The 23,454-nt window shown below is 46.2% G+C and overlaps 1 protein-coding gene and 1 long non-coding RNA gene across 3 annotated transcripts in view; one reads left to right on the top strand and one right to left on the bottom strand.

The window, feature by feature from the left end:
* Positions 1 to 23,454, bottom strand: part of LOC310755762 — a 1,619,227-nt gene that overhangs the window by 496,216 nt on the left and 1,099,557 nt on the right. The window lies entirely within an intron of this gene.
* Positions 1 to 23,454, top strand: part of LOC310755657 (arylacetamide deacetylase-like 4) — a 58,368-nt gene that overhangs the window by 1,645 nt on the left and 33,269 nt on the right. The window contains exons 2-3 of one of the 2 annotated variants that reach the window (XR_014544458.1): positions 13,736 to 13,894; positions 15,510 to 18,933. The gene's annotated coding sequence lies outside the window, so the exon portion shown is untranslated. Of the gene's footprint in view, positions 1 to 13,735; positions 13,895 to 15,509; positions 23,159 to 23,454 lie in introns of those variants that run through there. The other variant, XR_014544457.1, reaches the window with a different exon arrangement.

Genomic DNA, 23,454 nt, shown 5'->3' with positions numbered 1-23,454 from the left:
GAACGTATACAAAAATGCATATCGTGAGGTAAAGTGTGCCTAAAAATCCATCTATTATCGGTGAAAACCAATGCATCTTATTAGGAACAATTGCTTGGCAAGAGTGTGTGTGCGTTAGGCAAAATTACATGCAAGCATGCGTGTATTGTGTGAAATTCACACTAACGTGCTGGTGGATGTTTGTGAGGACTTTTAAAAAGCAGCAACTAACTGAACAAAAATGTTATCTTCCCAAGGGTGGGGAGAAATGTTGTGTTTGCCTGGAAGTGTGGAGAAGTGAATCTAAGGCTGGAAAAAAGAGAAAGCAATGGAAATTGAAAGCTTGAAACTGAAAGCCCATCCTTAAGGTTGAAACTGATGGGGAAGGATGAGAAGTTAACAGCCTGTGTTGGGAGAAACCAAATCAGGTTTCTGTCTCCTGGCAGAGGGAATGTGGAGTTTACATGCCACCAGAGCAGCTGTTTACAGCCACACCTCCTCTTACACCTCTGCGATAAGAGCTGCTGCAGCAAAACTTCTTTTCCTTTCCTGTATCAGCAAAACTTCTTTTCCTTTCCTGTATCGGTAACAGTCCTTTCGATCTGTAGCTGTTTTGGCATCCCAGCCGTTGGTGGCCCTCTAAAGATCTGAAGTGTTGTTTGTTTTGCTTTCATCTCAGAAGCAGGCAAATGCCTTTTTTGATTTACGTACTTAAGTAGGATTTTTTTTTATTTTTTAAGCCTCCAGTTCATCAACAAGAGCAAAGTGTTTGGTTTTGAACTTTTCCAGCCCGGTTTGTTTAGCTTGGGTCTGGAGATGAAGCTGTTGTTGTTCTTAGAGCCAGCCATAAAACATACGAAATGCTAGAAATTGCATTAGAATAACGGACAGGGCAGCAGCCGTAAAGCACAGAAACAAACAAACAGAGATGATGCAGCCAAAATGTGTGATATATATAAAGACAGCTGCTGAGCTCAGGTTTAGCCAGGAGTCCCAAATCAGAGTGCTGTAAAAAAGAGAGACTCGAGTGCTTTCTTGTCACTACAATGATCAAATCATTATACACGTTGTGGTGTTAGTGTTTTCATTCACTTAGACTGTGGGTGAGGTGGGGAACCTATGAGTCTCTAGTTGTTCTTGGACTCCGACTCCCATCAGTCCCAGCCAGCAAAGTCAATGGTGAGGGATGATGGAAGCTGTAGGAGGGTCACAGTTTCCCCACACCTGCCCCCCACCCCACACCATACCTATCATTTTCTAGTATGCGGGTTGCGCTGTGGTCTAAACCACTGAGCCTCTTGGGCTCGCCAATCAGAAGATTGGCGGTTCGAATCCCTGCGACGGAGTGAGCTCCCGTTGCTCTGTCCCAGCTCCTGCCAACCTAGCAGTTCGAAAGCACACCAGTGCAAGTGGATAAATAGGTACCACTGCAGTGTGAAGGTAAACGGCGTTTCCGTGCACTCTGGTTTCCGTCATGGTGTTCTTTTGCGCCAGAAGCGGTTTAGTCATGCTGGCCACATGACCCAGAAAGCAGTCTGTGGACAAACACCGGCTCCCTCAGCCTGAAAAGTGAGATGAGTGCCTCAACCTCCTAGTCGCCTTTGACTGGACTTAACTGTCCAGGGGTCCTTTACCTTTTACCTGGTACAGTGGTACCTCGGGTTAAGTATTTAATTCGTTCTGGAGGTCCGTTCTTAACCTGAAACTGTTCTTAACCTGAAGCACCACTTTAGTTAATGGGGCCTCCCGCTGCTGCTGCGCTGCCAAAGCACAATTTCTGTTCTCATCCTGAAGCAAAATTCTTAACCCGAAGTACTATTTCTGGGTTAGCAGAGTCTGTAACCTGAAGCGTATGTAAACTGAAGCGTATGTAACCCGAGGTACCACTGTACAAGAAACACCACATAGCATTGCTTTTCTATGCCAGGGGTCCACATCTGGAAGCCCCAAGGTGAAATCCAGCCCTTTCCCCTGTGGTGATATTTGACCGCCTAGGCCCTATTTACCAGCCCTAGCAACCACAGCAAAAAAGTACTATGAATGAGTAGCCTCTGACAAGGTGTTGGAATCAAGCATTGGGGAGGGCACTGGAGTCTTAATCCGTGCCTTCAACTCCCTTGCCAAATTAGCTGCTTTACCTGTGGTAAAGATGATGATCTTCAGAACTGCATCCAGGGCCGGCCCTACCATGAGGCAGCTGCCTCAGGTGGCAAACATGCAGGGGCAGTGGAGAAACAGTGGAGAAAATGACCTGCCCAAGCTAGAGCCATTAAGAAACAATACAGGGCCACTGAGGGCCATTGGCAATACATGATAATTGTCCTCTCTCCTTGCCCTAACATGTGAATAGAGACTGGCGATTTGGGAGGTTGCCAGGATAACTGGCTGTGTGGTGATAGGAAAATAGAGTCTTTTAGCAAGGTATGCTGGGAAGAAGAAGGGGAGGAAAAAAGACTGGGATCCATCTTGGGCAGGCTGGCTGAAGGCTGGCTGGGAAAGATGTCATGGACTCCAGGGCTGCACTGCTGTGTGGGACAAGCCCCTCTTGAAATGACCATGTTGTGAGATCTGTACTCCTTCCATGCAAACTGTAGGTGTAAATACCAAATTTTTCGCCCTATAGGACGCACTTTTTCCCCTCCAAAAATGAAGGGGAAATGTGTGTGTGTCCTATGGGGGGAAGGTGCCGTTCAAAAATACTAGATTCAGGCGAATGGCCATTTGGTAAAGGGTCACTCCGAATGCAGGCTTTCGCTGAAGCCTGGAGAGCGAGCACCAACCCCTCTCACTCTCCAGGCTTCAGGAAGCAATCCGCATCCCGAAGCCTGCATCCCGAAGCCTGGGGCGCAATGAGCAGCGCGCCCCGGGCTTCGGGCAGATATCCGCAAGCCTGGGGAGCCCGGCAGGAGTTCCCACTGGGCTCCCAAGGTTTGCGGACAGCAGCCTACAGCCCGAAACCTGGGGAGCGCAGCGGAGCGCACCCCGGGCTTCGGACAGCTCTCTGCAAGCCTTGGGAGCCCGCGGGAGTTCCCGCCGGGCTCCCAAGGCTTGCGGATAGCAGCCTGTTCTGGGGGCTGGGGTCGGGGGAAGCTCAGGCTTTCCCCGCCCCCGCCCCGTGCCTGGGGGGGAATATTTTTTTCCCCTTTATTCCCCCCCCAAAAAAAACTAGGTGTGCCCTATGGGCCGGTGCTCCTTATAGGGCGAAAAATACGGTAGGTGAATAAACCATATTTCCTAAAGCTTAAAAAAATAAAATACAGGGGGAGTTATGGAATACTCCCATCAGCCTCAGACAGCATGGGCTTTGTAGTCCACAACATCTGGAGAGCACCAGGTTGGTGAAGCCTGCACAGAAAGAAGGGAAGGAGTGACAGGAGCTGATCAAACATCCCACTTGCTGCAATCAGGTCAGTGCAATGAAAAACCAGGCTTATAACACAAACGGAGCACAGGAGGTTGCCTCCTGCCATATCCAACTCTTGGCCCATCTAGCTTAGTAGTGTTTACACTGACTGGCAGCTGCACTGCCAAAGTATGCGCCTTGCTACAGAACTACATCCCCTCTCCAGAAATAAACCTGCAGCGACTGCTGTTAAACTCTTACATCTGCTTTCTCCCAAAGAACCGGTTCCTATATGGAGCAGTTTTCCTCCGCACAAGAAAGCATGTCTAGGAATCTGCTTACAAAGCATTATGTCAGAATAAAGAAAGAATTTCATTTGTAGATGGGTTTCTTTTTCCCTCGCTCAGAGAATATCCATGAACAGGAGTCGGCGGAAAGCAAGTCCCCAGTTCTCGAGCGTTCCTGCAAAATACGTATGGATTTTTGCATTCCAGACTAACATTTTCCACATGCATTCCTCAGTGGAGAAAAAAAGAGAGAACGTTATGCCAAACTGACTCAAATATCTCCAAAAACACCCTACACCGCACAATGGATGTTCTCTTAACGCAGTCAGTAGCAGAATTCCAATGTGCGACTCTAGGAAATTATGGTAAACAGGATATCGACAGGTCATGGTGTCAAAACATGTCCACATGTTGCTTGGATTCGCATTTACTCATCTTTCTTTCTTTCTTTCTTTCTTTCTTTCTTTCTTTCTCTCTCTCAAGCGTTGTTGGCAAAGACCACACACAGAGGTGTGTGTATTTATGGATTCATGACCTCCAAGAAGCCCTGCTATTGTTTACCATTCTGCAAGAAAGCCAGAGAGAGCTATAATGTGATAATAATAGTGAAAGCCTCCTAACATATATATTTCTGGTGTGTCAGCAAAAAGTCAGCAGGGCTCTCCAGCTGGCACCGTCATATGAGTGAGCTACATGGGGAGGCCATGCATACTGGCAGCTTCTGCTGCTGAATAGAAACTCCAGCAAAAGGAGAGAGAGAAGTGAGGAGCTATGGGGAGAGTGGGATTTGCAACTGAGAGCACTCCAGAGGGCTGCTTATTGTAGGCTCAGTGCTCCTCATGCAATAGGGACGGGGGGGAAATTCAGTTCAGTTAAACTGAAAGGCAAACTCCCCAAATTCATACTTTCTGAGAACAATTAAATGAACCAAAACTCAGCCAGTCTTTAAAATCCGCACGTCTCTGAATTTTGCGGCAGCTAGACTGGTGGCTGGGAGCAGCCATCGAGACCACATAACACCGGTCCTGAAAGACCTACATTGGCTCCCAGTACGTTTCCGAGCACAATTCAAAGTGTTGGCGCTGGCCTTTAAAGCCCTAAACAGCCTCGGCCCAGTAAACCTGAAGGAGTGTTTCCACCCCCATCGTTCAGCCATCGTTCACTGAGGTCCAGCTCTGAGGGCCTTCTGGTGGTTCCCTCACTGCGAGAAGTGAGGTTACAGGGAACCAGGCAGAGGGCCTTTTCGGTAGTGGCGCCCGCCCTGTGGAACACCCTCCCATCAGATGTAATGGAAATAAACAACTATGTGACTTTTAGAAGACATCTGAAGGCAGTCCTGTTTAGGGAAGTTTTTAATGTTTGATGCTTTATTGCATTTTTAATATTCTGTTGGGAGCCACCCAGAGTGGTTGGGGTAACTCAGCCAGATGGGCGGGGTATAAATATATTATTATTATTATTATTATTATTATTATTATTATTATTATTATTTTCATTCATTTATTTATTTGCAATCCAGTGCTCCAGCCAACTATTGTGTAAAAAGGGGGCAGGATAAACTGAAATAAAGTGTGCATAGGCATGCATACATCAGTGAAAATAACATACCAAGCAAAGCATCATATTCAGGGAAATTGCTTGGCAAAACTGTATCTATTAGGCAAAATTGCATACAGAAATGTCTATATTAGGATAAATTAAGACTAACCTGATAAATTTCAATTGGAACTTCTTTTTAAAGAAATCCCTGAACTAATGTGGAAAGCTAGAAAAATGAATTTTGGATTGGGAAACTGGGAAACTGAAATCGACAGACTCAGCCATTCTTCCTTATGCATTCATGTTTTCTTTCAGCATCTACATGATGTCATCGCCATGCCAACCCACACCCCTCCCATTTAATCCAGAATTGCACTTTCTGGGGGTGGGGAATCCATTAAGTTTAAAAGGAATGTTGCAGAATGTAACCGTATCTCAGGGAGATCTTTCTCTCATAAGACCTAAAAGTCCTACTGTGGCATGAACACCGCTTTAGGAAATTTAAAACAGGAATAATCTCAAAAATTACATCTGTGTCTGTCAGCAGTCTGTTTACACTCTCACAGCTCATGGTGGTTCATAAAAGGTTGCTAGCATTTAGCACCTGACGGAGTTTCCATCCCACGCCAAGTCAACTGGGCTTGTCAGCCTCCGCGTGGTTCCTCCGTGACTTGCCTCAACATGAACTGGAGCCACCACTTCTGAATAATTGTATCTAAAAATACCTTCTGGCCACAGCCTGAAGTCCAGGGAGCCATTCCTGGTTTCTACGTAGATCTCAGTGTTTACTGGAGAACAGAAGCTTGGGGGAAAGAGTCCCTGCCATTTGGTTGTTTGTGTCGGGTTTCTTTGGGTGCCAATTTGCTTTTCAATATGACTGAATTAATTGAGAGCAGCAGTGAATATGGCCTGGCTAATGCTAAAGCATATTTTAGCATCTTCTGTTTCTCAGGCCCAGTTGCAACGAACGAGGCACACAGTCTTTTTTAAAAAATGGTTGCTACTTCACTGCAGCCACCATGTCCCTAGTTAAAAGCAGAGGTGGGTGAGAGGAAATCAATATTTAGCACCTCCACCCAGAAAAAAGACTGACCCAAAGGCAATTACAATATCATCATCATCATCATCTCAGGGCAGTTCACAGGATAATATAGGCTATTAAAGGGACCTGACTGTTAAGTCCAGTCGCAGACGACTCTGGGGTTGCGGCGCTCATCTCTCTTTACCGCAGACAGCTTCCAGGTCATGTGGCCATCATGAATAAGCTGCTTCTGGCGAACCAGAGCAGCGCACGGAAATGGCGTTTACCTTCCCGCTGGAGTGGTATCTATTTATCTACTAGCACTTGACATGCTTTCGAACTGCTAGGTTGGCAGGAGCAGGGACCGAGTTCACCCCGCTGTGGGGATTCAAACTGCCGACCTTCTGATTGGCAAGCCCTAGGCTCTGTGGTTTAGATGACCGCGCCACCCGTGTCCCGAGGCTATTAAAGAGGCAACTAATAAACTAGTCTTCATTAATTTCACATCCACATTCACCAGAAAGCAGCAGAACAAGCTGTCTTTTCAAGTGGGAAACCTTTAATTAACATTGTTGGGGACCTCCGCGTAGTGTGACGTATCTGTGAGTCACTGTTGGATAATATAGCAGTATACTTCTTGTGCGTAGGGGTGCCAACATGAATAAAATATGGGGGGGTGTCAGGTAAGCCTCGCCCCACATAATCAATCACATGTTACGGCTCATGCACACCATTTGAATGGCAATGCCCATCAACTTGGGAGGCGGGTCTGGCCCCTTCAGATATTTTATTGGGGGGCCGAAGACCCCTGGACCCTAGGAGTTTGCTCCTATGCTCATGCGGAACTTCCATTTTGATTTCCATTCCAGTTACTTGCAGTACGGGGATTGTAACCAGAACATACCTTACAAAATTGCTGTCCCCATAGCTCCTACTGAGGCCCAAGCCAGACAGGTGAATGTATTTATTACACAGCTTTTTCAGCAATTCAGCAGGGGTGAGGTGAATTTTTCATACTAAAAGAAGCACAGAAGGCATGAGAGTGAAGCCCTTTCATGCCCTGCCTGTCCAAACTTGATTGCTGTAAGACATTCACCCACACAGAGAGGCAACCCAGCTCAGTGAACTGGGCTGGGGAAAACACACATAAAAGCAGTTGAGCAGAGCGAAGTACAGTGGTACCTCGGGTTAAGTACTTCATTTGTTCCGGAGGTCCGTACTTAACCTGAAACTGTTCTTAACCTGAAGCACCACTTTAGCTAATGGGGCCTCCTGCTGCCGCCGCGCCGCCGCTGCACAATTTCTGTTCTCATCCTGAAGCAAAGTTCTTAACCCGAGGTAATATTTCTGGGTTAGTGGAGTCTGTAACCTGAAGCGTATGTAACCTGAAGCGTATGTAACCCGAGGTACCACTGTAAGTCTGTGGAGGGTTTCGCGGCTATTCCCAACCTGCTCCAATAAAAGAAAGAAAGAAAGAAAGAAAGAAAGAAAGAAAGAAAGAAAGAAAGAAAGAAAGAAAACATGCACCCACTTTATAACCAAACATGCACATGGTTTGGCCCGAAGCCTGTGGAGATATCCCTAAACCTGTTTATCTTCATCCTTTGTCCCTATCATCTCTCCTTCCTTCCCTACTTCTATTGTTTGTTTTGATTATTATTTTTAAAACCTTGGGATTGTAAGACCTCAGGGCAGCAATATGTCTTCCCCACCCTTATGCTAGTTTCAGGCACCATCCCTGCTGAGGGTGCTATGTAATTTCGATAATAAACTGTGGGGTGGGGGAAGGCTTTCAGTTTTTTATGCTCCTTCCTTTGGGGGATATACCATCGTCCTCCAGCGCTACTTATTTTTTTAAAAAAACTATAAATTAAGTGCTTTGTGTGATATATCTGAACATGTACTTTGGCGCTTATCTGCGCTTCAAATTCTGTTCTACACTTTCCTCTTCCCACCCAAATAATTGCCAGAGGCCCTCCTAACTGCCTGAACGCTAGGATGTAATTTATCTAGGCCTAGTGCCCTATCAATTTTAATAGCTTTAATTACCCAACTGTCTGCTTTGATTAAACATAAAAACCTTTTAATATAACTCACCACTCCCTCTCAGTATACGCACACAAACAAAAGCGTTAGGCGCCCAGGTTAACCCTACAGTAAAGGGCATCTTATGCTTTCTGTTCCTGAACCATTCAAGCAGTTCTGTCATAATCCTAGCAGTTTCCTCTGTCTTTTAATTTTATTTTCACAAAAGTGTCATGATCTCGGTTGCTTTGCAGATAAATTAATGCGCCCAAATACTGTAGCTACGAACACAGAGAGTAATTTTTGATCACTTCCAGAAAGAGATGGAAAGATCTGCCCATTTTGCCAATCTAAATTTCAGTGATCCATATTTTACAGCAATTTGTGATTTAAAAAAAAAAAATCAGCAGCATTTTAGTGCAAATTTTGCTAATAAACACATTTTTTACTAACGTACACATGTTTACAAGCAATTTCCGTAATATGCATTTTGGTATCTTCTTTCCATGGATATCTTTATAGTTATATACACTTTTACCTAATACACTCATTTTTGTAAACATTGGTTGGTTGGAGAACTGCATTACAAAATTTGGTTGAGTGTGAATTTCAACAGAGAGCTGTGCTTTGGTTCATCTATTGGGAATGAGCAAATTTGAAAGATTCAGCTTTAAATACAAGCTGAATCAAATTCCTCCCTCTCCCCTACTTCCAGATCTTTAACTTTAAAGGATGTAAAAGGCACATCCCTTAATTTCATTATTTCAACAGTGCAATCTTTCATTATTTATCTAACAGTGCAATCTTTTACTGTCTTCTCAAAATCCAGCCGGTATCAACATCACAGGAGTCAGGGCTCATCAGAAAGTTGGCCATCCTAAATGAAAGCAGAGTAGGCAAACTTAACAGACTGATGGCAAGGTATCGTCAGTATTATGAATATAAGCACAAATGGTGTGTTCAGTTCAGTTGCTGAGTGACCCTTGAGTGAAACACTGGAAGACCAGTGTAAATGATACTGAGCTAGCTGGACTTATGGTTTCATTTGAAGGCTGTGTAGTAGTAGTAGTAGTAATTTATTTATAGCCCACCCATCTGGCTGGGATTCCCCATCCACCCTGGGGAGCTCCCAACAGAATATTAAAAACATGATAAAACATTAAACATTTTTTTAAAATCCCTAAACAGGGTTGTGTTCTAAAAGTCAGATAGTAGTTATATTTCGCTGACATCTGATGAGATGTCGCAGGGCGGGCGCCACTACCGATAAGGCCCTCTGCCTGGTTCCCTGTAACCTCGCAGGAGGGAACCACCAGAAGGCCCTCGGAGCTGGATCTCAGTGTCCGGGCTGAACAATGGGGGTGGAGACGCTCCTTCAGGTATACTGGGCTGAGGCCGTTTAGGGCTTTAAAGGTCAGCACCAACACTTTGAATTGTGCTCAGAAACGTACTGGGAGCCAATGAAGGTTTTTCACGACCGGTGTTATAGGGTCTCGGCGGGCACTCCCAGTCACCAGTCTAGCTGCCGCATTCTGGATTAGTTGTAGTTTCCGGGTCACCTTCAAAGGTAGCCCCACATAGAGCGCATTGCAGTAGTCCAAGCGAGAGATAACCAGAGCATGCACCACTCTGGCGAGACAGTCTGCGGGCAGGTAGGGTCTCAGCCTGCATACCAGATGGAGTTGGTAAACAGCTGCCCTGGACACAGAATTGACCTGCACCTCCATGGACAGCTGCTGGTCCAAAATGACTCCCAGGCTGCGCACCGGGTCCTTCAGGGGCACAGTTACCCCATTCAGGACCAGGGAGTCCTCCACACCCACCCACCCCCTGTCCCCAAAAAACAGTACTTATGTCTTGTCAGAATTCAACCTCAATCTGTTAGCCGCCATCCATCCTCCAACCGCCTCCAGACAGTCACACGGTATAGGGATTGAAGGAAGGGTACCATAGAATTGTAAAGTTGGAAGGGACCACAAAGTTCATCTAGTCCAACCAACTGCAATGCAGGACACTTTTGCCCAACACAGGGCTCATACCCCATTTCATGCTTTACCAACTGAGTCATGTGAAACAGAAAATTGTCATCCGAATTTGGATTTCAGTAAATCGTAGAGCCACTTCCGCCCTGCAAAGGAGGTGGTGTTGCGGGGTTCACGCCCCCACCATGCGCGCGGCAGCTGGCGCTTAGCCTCCACGCGATTGAGGGAATCCCCTGCTGCGTCAGCCCCAATCGGCTGGCTCAGGGGGCGTGGCCTGCCCTATTTAACGCAGGCACGGCCAGGGATCTCCCTCTTTTGTTACCTCCAGCTCCTCCTGTTTCCCACCCTCCCTCCCTTTAAGGTTTTCGTCCTTGACCATGCTATGGACCTTGGTTGGTCGCCGTTGAGGGGCCTGGTAGGAATTTTTCCACTTGGCAAATTGGCACCAGCCACTTGGTTTTCGCCTACCTCGTAGCAAATCGTCACAACTTTCTTGGTATTGGCGGTTAGGCATTGGTATTGGTGTTGTTATGTAGATGGAAGAGGGGAGGAAGCGCCATCACCTGCCCCACATATTGAAGGGTAGTCCGGTAAAGGATTCCAGGGGGTGTGGCCCTGTCCAAAGCCTAGGGAGGTGAGGGCCTAAGGCACGCCCCCGAACAGTGACCCTGGGGGAGTTCTTAGTTGATATGCATCAGCAGGACTCCCCCTACTGGTGGTTAACTCTTCCCCGACTTCAAGCGGATGGGCTGAAGGAGCAATACCTAGAATCATAGAATCATAGAGTTGGAAGAGACCACAAGGGCCATCGAGTCCAACCCCCTGCCAAGCAGGAAACACCATCAGAGCACTGACAGTGTTGTCAAGCCTCTGCTTAAAGACCTCCAAAGAAGGAGACTCCACCACACTCCTTGGCAGCAAATTCCACTGTCGAACAGCTCTTACTGTCAGGAAGTTCTTCCTAATGTTTAGGTGGAATCTTCTTTCTTGTAGTTTGGATCCATTGCTCCGTGTCCGCTTCTCTGGAGCAGCAGAAAACAACCTTTCTCCCTCCTCTATGTGACATCTTTTTATATATTTGAACATGGCTATCATATCACCCCTTAACCTCCTCTTCTCCAGGCTAAACATGCCCAGCTCCCTTAGCCGTTCCTCATAAGGCATCGTTTCCAGGCCTTTGAACCAGGTAGCCTGACATTTGGCTGGTTGATAGGGGATCAAATACTTTTTTTCACTCATTATAATGCACATCAATCTCTGACTTTTGTCTTCTGGGTTTCTGGAGGTTTTCCTGTTGTTATTCTGTCTCTCACAGCTACAATAAACCTACCATTACAATTATGGACTGGTCATTTCTTCACCTAAGCCAATACTGCTCATCACCTGTAACCAATAAAGTTGTGGCCTTAATTAGCCCATTAACCTTAATAATTGTGCCATGTGTCTTTATTTCCACTGGGGGGGGGGCGGGAGCTCGCCATGCAACTTCATGTCTCAGAAGCAATATTTCAGCAACTCAAAATTGCTGTGAGAACTGGGCACAGCGATGCCCCTAAATGCCCAGTAGACTTCTACAGTCTACTCCTCCCTCCCTTCTGGGCTACATCCTTGCTTATGCTCAGATAGAACGTATCCCCTCCCCATCTCTCTCTTGATATTCAGAAGGCTGGATCTAAGTACAGTACATCACCCCTCAAGTCTTTCCTAAACCATGCCAGCCACAATCTATTCCACTCTCTCATTAAGAAGGTTGTTAAAGAGTCACTCTCTGCGATGATGAAAACCAAACCGCAGTCTTGCACATTTGACACATTGGGCAAAGGCTGTGTTTGAAGGGAGTGTTTCATCTCCGTTCCAGGGCAGATTCCTGCATATAAATGTTTCATACTTTTCTGTTCTCTTGTGACATCTAATTGCTTTAAAGTGATAATCAATCCTTTTCATAGCACGCCAGTTTCGTCCCTGATCTGGCAAAGAACAAAGTGTCTTGCTTTGTGCACGCTGAGAGGACAAATCTGCTAGGAAGTTCTCCTCGGCATGTTGCGCCAGAATGAACCAGAATTGCATGCATTGTGATCCCTGTAAAACCAATAGGTCTAATCAAAGGTGCATATGTAAACTTTTCAGGTCTGTGGCTAGTTATTTTCCCCCCCTTGGGGACTGAACATTATCCGGAGTGAAACAGCTATTCCAACAGTTTCCCAGGCAGTAAAATTACATATTTTTCACCAACCACAAGCAAATATTTAGAACACACAGTTTTAATTACATTCCTAGTCTTATTAGTACAGGAAATGATGTGCTATTCATTCATTAAATGGCCCTCACTCAAGCTAGGCTAGAGCTTTGCTTGGCCTGGTACGAAAGCATACTTTATAAACATATCAACATTTATTTACCAACACGTTACTACTACTACTACTACTACTACTAATAATAATAATAATAATAATAATATATTTATTATTTATACTCCGCCCATCTGGCTGGGCTTCCCCAGCCACTCTGGGTGGCTTCCAACAAAATATTAAAATATAGTAATGCATAAAACATAAAAAGCTTCCCTAAACAGGGTTGCCTTCAGATGTCTTCTAAAAGTCTGGTAGTTGTTGTACTCTTTGACATCTGGTGGAAGGGCGTTCCACAGGGCGGGTGCCACTACCGAGAAGGCCCTCTGCCTGGTTGCCTGTAACTTGGCTTCTCGCAGTGAGGGAACCACCAGAAAGCCCTTGGCGCTGGACCTCAGTGTCAGGGTAGAACGATGGGGGTGGAGACGCTCCTTCAGATATACTGGACTGAGGCCGTTTAGGGCTTTAAAGGTCAGCACCAACACTTTGAATTGTGGTCGGAAACATACTGGGAGCCAATGTAGGTCTTTCAAGACCGGTGTTATGTGGTCTCGGTGGCTGCTCCCAGTCACCAGTTTAGCTGCCACGTTCTGGATTAGTTGTAGTTTCCGGGTCACCTTCAAAGGTAGCCCCACATACAAGTGTGCTGGTATATCATCTGCTGAATACCATCTGCTGAATATTCAAAGGCTAGGATCCAAAGGGGTATAAAAGCACATGTTCTGTGAACATATATATTTATCTCCCCATTTTTTCTCTTTGGAAGTTGCTCTGCTCAAGATTTCCTCAAATTTCTCTTCACTCACCTCCAAGTTCAAAAAACGACCGGGGGGATTTGGCATGGGAGTAGGTTAAAGTGAAATATTGGGTGAGGAGGGATAATCAGGCAAGACCCAGCAGCAGATTCTCTAAACATTTGAAATGTTCTTGTGGCAAATCCCCCAACTGCTTTTTTCGTCTGCTCTTTGCAGATTTTGGGAGGCACCTTCTGATCTGAACAGGAATTGGATGGCAGAAACTGGGTGCACTCACAGAAATTAGATGTACACCGATCTGGACTTCAGCTCAGTGGACAGATCTAACTGTGTCATCCTATCCTTCAACCCCAGTCCTCCATCTGTGGGGGGGGGGAGATTTTTTAAAAAAAAAAAGAAATATGAATGACCTCACTGACCAGTTTATTTAATTTATATACCACCCTAAACCCACAGGTCTCAAGGCGGTTCACAAGTTGCGGGTCTTGGCGAAAAGTGAAGGTAGAACTTCAAGGATAATTAAGTAATGTGCCACCCAGCCAATTTGGATGCCAATAAAGGTTGCCACAGACATTTCTGAGATTATGGTCTTTCCAATGAGTGGCTCCTGTCCAGGTTTGCTAATTGTCTTACTTTAAATGTTGTGAGGATCCCGTGCCCTTTTAAAATGTGTTTTTTTTTGGGGGGGTTATTGGGTTGTTGTTTTTATTTTGATTAAGTATTTTGAGGTTTTATATTTTGATTTTATTCTGAGACCTCTGGGTATAGGATGGTATATAAATTCAATAAATAATAATAATAATAATAATAATAAAAAGGGGTGGTTCACAGCCAAATTGCAGCAGTGAGTGGGTAGATGTTGACTTCAGGGAAACTAGACATGTTTTCTAAGTCGGTATATGGGTATGACCAAGGCTATTTTTCTAGAAAAAGAGGTGCCGGAAACCATGAACACCTCCCTCGACAATGGCACCCTACTGAGAGGTGCTAGAACTTGAGTTCAGTCGAGTTCTGGATGAAAAAAAAAGCCCTGGCTATAGAGACTCATTTGACCGCTCAGTTGCAAATGACAATGTTGACGAAGTAGGTTGTCTTGTGCCATCCATGTTCCTGGTGCTTTATAGAGTAACATCAGGAAAAGGCAGGCCTTTGCCACAAAGAGATGACAATGAACTTGAAGAAATTGAAGCGGCGAGAGATAACGAAGTCTAGATGTGATCAGGGAAGAGTAACGGGATATATATGCAAAGGGAAAGGTGGTTACATATCGCCATTAAGCTGGTGAATTTCTTCACTCTGCACATCATGCCTTGAAGATCAATCAGGGCACACAATAGAGTGACAATTCAGCAATCACTTGCCCACCCAGAAGGCTCCAGTGTGAATCTCCCCTTGAAAGGTCAAAAGGGGAAAGATCCTCTCGAGACATGTGTGTACCGGAGACCAAGCAAACTTTCACATAGACAAAAATAATTGATCCAGCATCATACAAAGCACTGCCAAGTATTATGAGTCTTCTCCAGTGGCATGTTTGCATTGATGTCAACAGCGCTACATTCCTTCCCTTGGAATCTCGACCCTTTAAAAAAGCAATAACAACTTTCCTGCAATTTTTAAAAAAGCTTTTTGGAGCCCCTTTGGCACTTCACATTTCACATGGGCTGCTTGAGAGGGTGAAAAGCAGTTCAAAGAGAAGAGCATACTCTGCCCTTTGAGATGTGCTCAGTTGACAGGTATCATTTAAAGGCTGACACTGGGTGCATTAAGCAAAGTCCACAGTGCATGAACCTTCGGCCTGTGCCAAAAGGGTTTACCACTCTCTTTGACTTCACAAGGGCTCTGTATTCTTGCAGGGCTCAGATAGCGGCAGATGACAACATAGCATTATAGCCAAGAACTTTTAGAGCACTCCGAACCTTAGTATGAAACGTCCTTGCTTTGTTTCCTTTACAAGAGCACACAAGTGCCTCCAGGTTAAGCATCTAAACCATGTTCAAGTTTCCCAAACATGCTAGGAATGAGCGAATTGTGATGAATGACTTGAATAAGAGGGGCACTTCTCTTCCCCCAGTGAATTGTGTCGCAATAGTGAGGATATGGCTGGGGAGTGCAGGTGTGTGGATAGTTTGGGGAGAAGTGTGTGAGGAAAAAAGGAAGGAAACAGTATATTTTGTTCTGCCAGAAGCGCCACCCCACTTTACAGAACTCTCTCTTTTTGACCTATGGCTAGGCATGGGGGAGAAATTTGAGTACAGTTGTAACTCAGAAGTCGAACATAATCCGTTCTGGAAGTCCATTTGAAGAAGAAGAAGAGAAGAGTTTGGATTTGATATCCCATTTTATCACTACCCGAAGGAGTCTAAAAGTGGCTAACATTCTCCTTTCCCTTCCTCCCCCACAATAGACACTCTGTAAGGTGAGTGAGGCTGAGAGACTTCAAAGAAGTGTGACTGGCCCAAGGTCACCCAGCAGCTGCATGTGGAGGAGCGGGGAATCGAACCCGGTTCACCAGATTGCAAGTCCACCACTCTTAACCACTACACCACACTGGCTCTTCGGTGTGACTTCCGAAACGTTTTGATTTCCAAAGCGCGGCTTGTGATTGGCTGCAGAGAGCTCCTGCAGCCAATCGGAAGTCCCTCCGGATGTCCGGGTTCCGAAAGAACGTTCAAAAACTGGAACACTCACTTCTGGTTTTTGATCGTTCGGGAGCCGGAACGTTCAACTTGCAAGGCATTCAGGAGCCGTGGTACGACTGTATTTGTTTATTTCATAAAATTCATACACAGCTTGTTAAAACAAAAACTCAAAGCAGTTCAGTTCACACTGAGAGTGAACACTATGCCAATTCGCATTTTCCAGAACAACAGGAGAACCAAGGCAAAGCAGTTCTCCAGCCAAGAATATGTACGAAAATGCAAACAAAGTGCTCACTAGTCTGCTGACCCTCTGTGGTGGATGCCGTTGTGGGCGCCCGTCACAATTTTGGTGGCAGAAGCCCCGCCTCTTCGGCCACTTCCTGAGCAGCAAAGGATGTGCTAGGACTAAGCTTGCCGCTCGGCGAGTGGATTCAGCCCGCTCACACAATTGGCCAATCACGACCAGGCTTGGGAGCGGGCCGCTCCCAGGGGATTAAAAGAGGACCAGCTTCCTCCAGGAATACTTGAAGCTGCGTCACCTTTTTGAGTGCTGCGCCCCACAAATTTATTGTAAATAAAATCCACGTGTTAGGCAAAATTGTGTGCAAATATTGGGGAAACCGTGCAAGAAAATGCATATTAATATCCATGAGAACTTGGGGGGGGGGGAATGCAAACTGATATAGAAATCAGATTGCCTGGAAAAATGAACTAAGAGAAACTGAAAGCGAGATATTTTTCCATTTCTAGATTGTATTGCATACAACAAACTGCAGTGAATTATAAGCTGGAAACAAAGTAACTCTGGTACAGGCAGTAGGAGAATCTCTGGAATTTGGGTACCCAATGCCTTTATACACTATGATGTATTTTAAAAACTCGGGCAATTGTTCTGAAATGTTGCATACATCATCGTCCACCACCACCACTTCCCAATGATTTGTTGTATGCGTAGGAGCTCCCAAGCTCCCTTTCTTGGACTGGCTACCTATTTGTTTCAATGAAGAGAAGTCGCAGTGCATGAACATCCCTCTGCATGCACAGAGCAGCTCCTTCAATTGAAATTAATGGGCAATGTCATGGAAGGCTTAAAGGACACATCAGTCAAGAAGCAAGAGTTTCCCAGTACGTTTCCAAGCACAATTAAAAGTGTTGATGCTGACTTTTAAAGCCCTGAACAGCCTCGGCCCAGTGTCTCCACCCCCATCGTTCAGCCCAGACTCTGAGGTCCAGCTACGAGGGCCTTCTGGCGGTTCCCTCCCTGCGAGAAGTGAGGTTGCAGGGAACCAGGCAAAGGGTCTTCTCGATAGTGGCACCCACCCTGTGGAACGCCCTCCCATCAGATGTCAAGGAAATAAACAACTATCTGACTTTTAGCAGACATCTGAAGACAGCCCTGTTTAGGGAAATTTTTAATGTCTGATGTTTAACTGTATTTTTACTGTCTTTTGTTGTAAGCCACCCAGAGTGGCTGGGGAAACCCAGCCAGATGGGCGGGGTATAAATAAATAAATTGTTGTTATTGTTTCATTGTCGCTCTTAAACGAGAACAGACCAGCAACATGGCTCCACCGCATACTACGGAGTGACTAAGCTGCAGGATGACACGATCCATGCAGACATCCCTGCACAAAAGCAAGAGATTTGTAGGCAGATCTCAGCACACCTAGGGCACCTAAATCAGGGAACCCATGCGTGCGAACCTGACACTAATGCAGCGTTGCGGTGACGTTTCCGAACTCTATTCAAACAGCTTTTCAGAATAAGTACCATGCGCACATATGCAAACAATCACCACTTTGGTTTAATTTACATCCATCCTCAAATTATATAAAGCCTGGCTCGAATCCGACGAAACCCACTGGGAGCTTTATTATTTTTATTTTTCGCTCATTTCAGTGGATTCTGGACAGAGCCCTCACTGGAGCAAGCCAAAAACAGGAAACGCAAAGGTCAAGCTGCTTTTGAATTTTATAGAGAGAACTTAAGATTCCAGCAAACTTTCGGGAGAAAATCTGGTAGCAGAGGAAGAAACATGGCAACAGCATGCCAATCATTTTGGAGACACAATTAGGATAGCAGGGGCAGCCTTGACAGTTGTAGGGCAATGATGAAGCCTTAGCAATGTATCAATGGACTACTGATGTCAGTGCTCTTCGAACGCAGCCACAGCCACATGGAAGTCCTCTGCCCGTGGTGTGATCCCACACAGCTGGAGACTGTGTATGACTTGCACAAGCATATAGGTGGGGTCTAACACACTGGCTTTTCCCACGGTCGAGCCACACAGCCAGAAAGAAGTGAGTGGCACAGATTTCATCGGGGTGGACTATTTTAGAACATAGCTGCAGGCCTCCACACCACAAACTCCCTCCCTAAAAAGCTATCATGTTCAGCTTCAAGCTTCAAGGCTTCCTTTCCCCCAGATGTGGTCATATCCTCAGGGAAGCAAGGGTTCCTTTTGACCCAGTACAAAGAAACGTTTGAGTAGGACAGGGGATAAATTTGTTTCAGTTCACATTTAAAAGCAAACTTGCTTTACTCACATTTTCAAACGTTATGAGAGCCATCCTTTGAAATGCACACTTCTGTGAATTTTGCAGCGCACCACTCGAGGCAAGTAATATGTGCAAAAATGCATTTGCTAGAGTAAAGCGTGTGTATGCATTCCTGTATTGGCAAATGTGTGTGTGTGTGTGTGTGTGTGTGTGTGTGTGATAATTAGGGAAATTGATTTGCAAAAAAAGAAGACAAAATTGCACACAAGTGTTCAGAATGAATCCACTGTCAGGGAGCCAGGTGGAATCTACAGTGGTACCTCGGGTTAAGAACTTAATTCGTTCTAGTGATCTGTTCTTAACCTGAAATTGTTCTTAACCTGCAGCACCACTTTAGCTAATGGGGCCTCCTGCTGCCGCTGTGCCACTGCTGCACGATTTCTGTTCTCATCCTGAAGCAAAGTTCTTAACCCGAGATACTATTTCTGGGTTAGCGGAATCAGTAACCTGAAGCGTATGTAACATGAAGTGTATGTAACCCAAGGTACCACTGTACACACATATAAAAACCATTCTGAAATTGATTTATAAAAATACATTGAATTTTCCATAAGGTTCATCTAGTGTCACATTGTATATTGCACTTAAAACACACTTAAAATGTTTTATTTGCAGCTGTATAGCTGAGTCCAAGGAGAACAGGTCATTCGCAGATCAGAGAAAGACCAGGAAACACCGACTAACTTAACAGATAAAAGGGACCCCTGACCATTAGGTCCAGTCGTGACCGACTCTGGGGTTGCGTGCTCATCTCGCTCTATAGGCCGAGGGAGCTAGCGTTTGTCCTCAGACAGTTCCAGGTCATGTGGCCAGCATGACTAAGCCACTTCTGGCACACCAGAAACACACCAGAAACACCGTTTACCTTCCCACCGGAGCGGTACCTATTTATCTATTTGCACTTTGACGTGCTTTCAAACTGCTAGGTTGGCAGGAGCAGGGACTGAGCAACGGGAGCTCACCCCGTCACGGGGATTCGAACCGCCGACCTTCTGATCAGCAAGTCCTAGGCTCTGTGGTTTAACCCACAGTGCCACCCACGTCCCAACTTACAGATAGTTTCATTATTAAGGGAGCAGAACAGAGAATATATGGGAAACTTCCATTTGTCTAGATAAAGCAGTTGCCCAGACTGGCTTGTAACCCCCCTTTCCCTCTCTAACCATCTTTTTGTCAGGCCCTTCCCTCTGACTACAGCGAGCCCGATGTGCCCCTCTCTGTTTTTTCCTGGCTCTCTGCTTGGTAACATGCACTAGTTGCCATGTTTGGCGGGGGGGTGTGGCTTGCAAATGCCATTGCCAAGTCTGAGTCCTGTGGACTGGGGCACTTGCCTGTTTCCTCTTCTTCATCTTCCTCTAAGCTCTCAGCCTCCAGCACATCCCAACTCTTCCCCTCCTCTGGGGTGTGGTCGGTTTCCCACCAGCAGGAGCCAGGATCCAAATTCTCTCCCTCTGTGCTTTCCCTCGGGGCCTCTTGGTCAACCCTCCTCACCCAGCCAGTCCCTAACATCCACATGTGCAGAACTGAACCTGAGACTGGTAAATCAAGAAACAAAACCGACAGATTCATTCATCTCTCATGCCAAGCAGTGTTATAAGAAAAACTGCTCCCTTTCCCTTATGGGGTATTCCGGAGCCCGTATAGAGTCCTTAAGTGGGTTCCCTATCAGTAGGAGAAAATAACAGAGGCCAACCAGAGAATATTGAGAAGCAAAGCGATTCGTAAGCCTGATCTTTATTAAACTGTTGCAAGAGGGTCCCCACTCACCACACGCAGGAGGGAGGAGAAACCCACAACAATGGTGTGCAAGCCCTTATATAGACTTTTGAAATTGCCCACCCTGAAGCCCAAGACCACCCCCCTGAAACATCATACATACATCACAGAAGGAGGCAGTCTACAGCAGAAATCCTGCCTGCCAGGATACCTGATAACGGTCACTGATTGCATTACCTGGGCAGCCTAGCCATTCTTCTGTGATGGTTAATACTTTCGTTCCTGAATCCAGGTCACAGGCTCACCCTGTTGTTGTTGTTTAGTCGTTTAGTCGTGTCCGACTCTTCGTGACCCCATGGACCAGAGCACGCCAGGCACCTCTGTCCTCCACTGCCTCCCGCAGTTTGGTCAGACTCATATCTGCAGCTTCGAGAACACTGTCCAACCATCTCGTCCTCTGTCGTCCCCTCCTGCTCACCCTATTCATACACAAATATGCCCCTAAGACAGGATTTGTATGCGAAAAGACAGTGGGAAGGCTTTCCCCGTTTGCCTCCCTTACCGCAGAGGAATATTTGAGGTCATTGGGAGAGTCAAAATGGCTTCAGGATTGCTCTCCCGTACTATTTCAGACACATGGTTCATATATTTAGATACTGTAAAGGGAATTGGGGGTTGCTCGTGCGTAAGGTGGCTGCTGCTCTAGGCAACGTTGTCTGGCTAAACCTTTCCCTGGCTGGACAGCCCCTTCTCCGTGGCTGTGTCAGTCACTGGCAGAATCCGTCAGTGGGCGTTTCCTGAACTTCTTCCAACATAAAAGCTCCTTGACGCCAAGTCTCCGCCTAGCCTCCCTGTGCGGAAGTCTTCTGCGCAGAGTGGGCGTGGCCAGCGGAGGTCCTGGGCTCTCCCCGCTGGTCTCTGCGGAAGAGTCTTGGAGCCATCTCTCCGAAGTCCTTCCCTGCTCCCCTTTCTTCCTGGTGTCACGCCGATTTCCTTCCCCAAAGGAAGTGTTCTCTCTCTCCCTGCTGGTCCCTTCTCCTGCATCGTTGGGGAGCCTTACCTCCACTCTTGGCTCCAATGGCAGTTCCCTGACAGATACATATGCATTTATGAATATTTATTCTATATTTGAGACCTTAAAATTCTTATAACACCAGACTGTGTTCTTGTTTGCTTGTTTCAAATTAAAATTGAACACTCAGGAGAATCTACTAGGACCCCGCAAGCCTCACTACCCAGTATGGCTAATACCATGCATGGATTCCCAGATGGTTTCACCTGTAGTCTATGCTGTTGCTGAAGAAGGGCTTGTATACGTTCAGTTTCCAGTTGCGTCTTGAGGCCCCAAGACCCACCCCCAAAAAATACACAGGGACCCTTATATTAGTTTAAGTTTTGGGGCAAATTTTGGCCACAACTTTATTGAAATACAATCATGTGAGCGGTATTGGCTTAGGCATTGACTCCCCACAATAACTGACTCCACCTCTCAGGGTGATCGTCCAATGGGGTAAACCAAACGAGGGAGCTAGGTCGATGAGGACCAACCTAAGCTCACCCCAGGGTTCCTGTGGTCCTGGCATGGTCCTAGCCCCTCAAGCGGACTTCGGACGAGATCCAGGACCCTCAGATTCCTTTAACGGAATAATAATAATAATAATTTATTATTTATACCCCGCCCATCTGGCTGGGTTTCCCCAGCCACTCTGGGCAGCTTCCAACAAAACACTAAAATACGATAACCTATTAAACATTAAAAACTTCCCTAAACAGGGCTGCCTTTAGATGTCTTCTAAAAGTTTGGTAGTTATTTTTCTCTTTGACATCTGGTGGGAGGGCGTTCCACACGGCGGGTGCCACTACCGAGAAGGCCCTCTGCCTGGTTCCCTGTAACTTGGCTTCTCGCAGCGAGGGAACTGCAAGAAGGCCCTCGGCGCTGGACCTCAGTGCAGAACGATGGAGGTGGAGACGCTCCTTCAGGTATACTGGACCGAGGCCAGTATACCCAGTTCCTGGAAGGGGAAGGTGATGGCTGCACCTCCCCTCCCCACAATCCAACTGAGCCAATGCCTAACCGCCACCTCACAAGTTGTGACAAGTTGCTAAGGGGTAGGCGAATACCAAATGGCTTAATGCCAGTCTGCCAAATGGGAAAAAATCCCTACCCAGCCCCTGTTCCAAAACAGGCGACCCAAACCAAAGCAAGGCCAAGCGACTCTACCTAAACTAGGGAGGGTGGGCGGGTGTTCAGCAGATGCGAAGCAAGTGCCCCACTTGCATTACACTGCCATTTTTAAAGCCCCTGGGATCACGCCACCTACTGGCTGTTGGCTAAAACCCCTTGGCGTGATCCCAGGGGAATGGCCAGGACTTCCTGCTCCTCTCCCCCCCCCCATTTTAACCCTGTCAGGTGAGCTCTTGGGACCCGAGTGCAACCAGGACCCTCTGTTATGAGGATCCCATATGTTTCAGGATTCCAACTCTTCTCCCTGGCCACTGGCCATCCTGACTGGGGCTGATGTGAGGTGTAGTCTAGCAGCAGCAGCAGCATCAACAAGAAGAAGAAGAAGAAGAAGAAGAAGAAGAAGTTCTCCAGCACCGTGTTAGAGCCACAAGTGAATTTACAGGGGAAGGCACTAGATATAGCCTGAAAATACAGTACTCTTCTCAATAAAACAGGAGAAGGCAAAACATATTTTTCACTCTCCCACAAGCTTTTAAATGATAGATTTATCTGTCTGCTCTGGTCTTCCTCCAAGCAGGACAGAGATGTAACATACAACAAATCAGTGCCAGAAAACATTTCCTTGGCTGCACCTGAGGTGCCCAGAGCTAATTTACACTGGAGGTGAAGGAGATATTAAATCTTCTGCAAAGTAGCAGACATTTTTCCAGCAACACAAGCCTGTTCTCAATTTTCCTGGAGCCTTGCGGATCCTCTTCAGCCAGGAGACTCAAAACTCAAGGTTAGCATTTCTTCCTTGTTTCATGTCTAACCTTGGGAAATTAACTCAGATCCTCCTGACCGCCCCATCCCCATTGCCCCCAGTTTTAATGGAGATCTGTAAATTGAGGAGCTTGGTTTTTAAACATCCCTGAGTTCCTTTAGAAGCCTTCCCATTGCTCAAGCGAACAGAAGGCTTTGGAGGTTCCTAAGCCTGCAAAATAGCCCCTTATATGAGTTAAGGAACACCGCTCCATTAAAGTAGAATAAAAATAAAAAGATCTCCAGCTGCACAATAGCCTAACCTTCTAAAAATTA

Source organism: Podarcis filfolensis (assembly GCF_964270895.1).
Source record: "Podarcis filfolensis genome assembly, chromosome: 2".
NCBI classification, from domain to species: Eukaryota; Metazoa; Chordata; class Lepidosauria; order Squamata; family Lacertidae; genus Podarcis; species Podarcis filfolensis.
The sequence above is the reverse complement of the archived record's forward strand: the minus strand, read 5'-3'. Positions and strand labels throughout refer to the sequence as shown.